Source organism: Siphateles boraxobius, unplaced genomic scaffold (genome assembly GCF_051911475.1).
Source record: "Siphateles boraxobius isolate OS27281-9 unplaced genomic scaffold, OSU_SipBor_1 49, whole genome shotgun sequence".
NCBI classification, from domain to species: domain Eukaryota; kingdom Metazoa; phylum Chordata; class Actinopteri; order Cypriniformes; family Leuciscidae; genus Siphateles; species Siphateles boraxobius.
Window position 1 is genome coordinate 3,170,983 of NW_027509130.1, and position 1,705 is coordinate 3,172,687.

At 32.4% G+C, this 1,705-nt stretch overlaps 1 long non-coding RNA gene across 1 annotated transcript; it reads left to right on the forward strand.

Moving 5' to 3' along the window:
* Nucleotides 1-655: 655 nt before the first annotated feature.
* On the forward strand, nt 656-1,362 carry LOC143711186 (uncharacterized). Its single transcript, XR_013194769.1, has 2 exons — nt 656-765; nt 975-1,362. It is a non-coding gene; the product is annotated as an uncharacterized LOC143711186 (long non-coding RNA).
* The last annotated feature ends 343 nt before the right edge of the window (nt 1,363-1,705 follow it).

The following is a 1,705-nucleotide window of genomic DNA, read 5'->3' on the forward strand; positions in this document are numbered from 1 at the left end:
AGTTATTACGTATTATTAGCCTAAACAATAAATCAGGTAATCTGACTTTCATTACTCAGTGCCTAGTGTCTTTAAGACATAACCGCACGTCACTGTGTAGCACCTATCTGTGCTAAGTGATGTAGCCTACCTACAGCATCTTTGTCAAATGGTGCTATGTAGAACCAGAAGAGTCTGGTGGGGGCCCTGGATTATTTCCTTATGGGGGCCTTGGGGGAAAAAAGGTGGAGAACCACAATATCTTCAGGAAATATGTTTAAACGCCAAGTCCATAATATTCAATGCTTCCCCATCAAAAACTCTGTTCTTTATTTTGATATAGCCAGTATGTTCACATATTCTAGTTCTCCCAGCGAAATTACATATTCATACATTTCCTAATCATAAGCCATTATTAAATTTTTTTCTTAAAGAATTTCACCAATACCTTAAAAACACTTTCTGTATCGAAGAATGCCAAAACAAGGAAAACATTATCTTGCTGTGCTCTTTTTAAAACCACTCTTTAGTTTAGTCTTGTCTTTTTTTCTTAACATGCTCCAATTGTTCAGCTTATTTAGCCTACTAGTAATTTGTTTTCTTTCTTTCTTTGGTTTCCTATGTCTATGGAACATTAAAGCTATTGTTAAGTACCTATTTTCTGTCTATGATTCAGGTGCAATGGACTAAAGACGTGTGTTGTTCCTGCATCAAACCCCCTTTTCGGCGATCCTTGTGTTGGAACTCATAAATACCTGGACGTGACTTATACATGTCGGCCATGAAGTAAGCCAATTGTTTTGTAACAATTGTAAAAAATTTGTGCCAACATTGTGCCAAATGTACAATTTTCATATTAAATTTTGATTTAATAGGAATTAATAGTAATGAATAGATGAATTGAAATAATGATCATAAAATTCTTTAGCTTTAGATAAGCTATGCTCACGATAATAATAATAATCTTTGTTGCTGCTGTTTTTTTTCTTTATGAGGTGCACTGCGAAGACATCTTGTCAACTGCTTCAAACTCTGATCCATGACCGTGTGTCAATAAGTCTGAAAGTGATGTACAGCTGTATATAATTTTGTTTGTGCTGCTGTTTTTTATGTTTTGTGTGTTATAAATGGAAATGGTCCCTATTATAGATGTTAGATGCCACTATATAATATTGTACTTGGTCTATCCATTCACTCCTCAGTGAGACAAAACAATACAATACATGAAATATGGGGTTCAGAAAAAAATATAGATATATTTTACAACTTACATTTTTATTTTGGAAAGCTTTAATGATCATGTGTCAATGTGAATAATGGGAAGCAAAATGTCTCAAATAAAATGTCCAAATGCTTGACTGGACACACACCTTGATGCTAAAATGCTTTATTTTTGTAAATGAATGTCATTTTCTTTTGAGGTGAATTTTATCTCATTAACTCATCACTATTATTTTTCTATAGGCTATTGTTTTATTGGTATATACAAAGGGTACAGCAATATTAATAAATGTAAACAAACACAGGAGAATATCTAGAAACATTGATGATATGCTGTGTGTTGCTTTATTTAACAAGCAGTGACTGTGTAATTGCTGATCCAGTGCAAATCTTTTTCTTTATTTAGTTATGTCAAATGAAATAAATCCAATTTTCTTTTTTCACATTATTATTATATTACAAATTTTAGTTGACACATTTAAATGAGAGTTGGTCAATTTAAGGC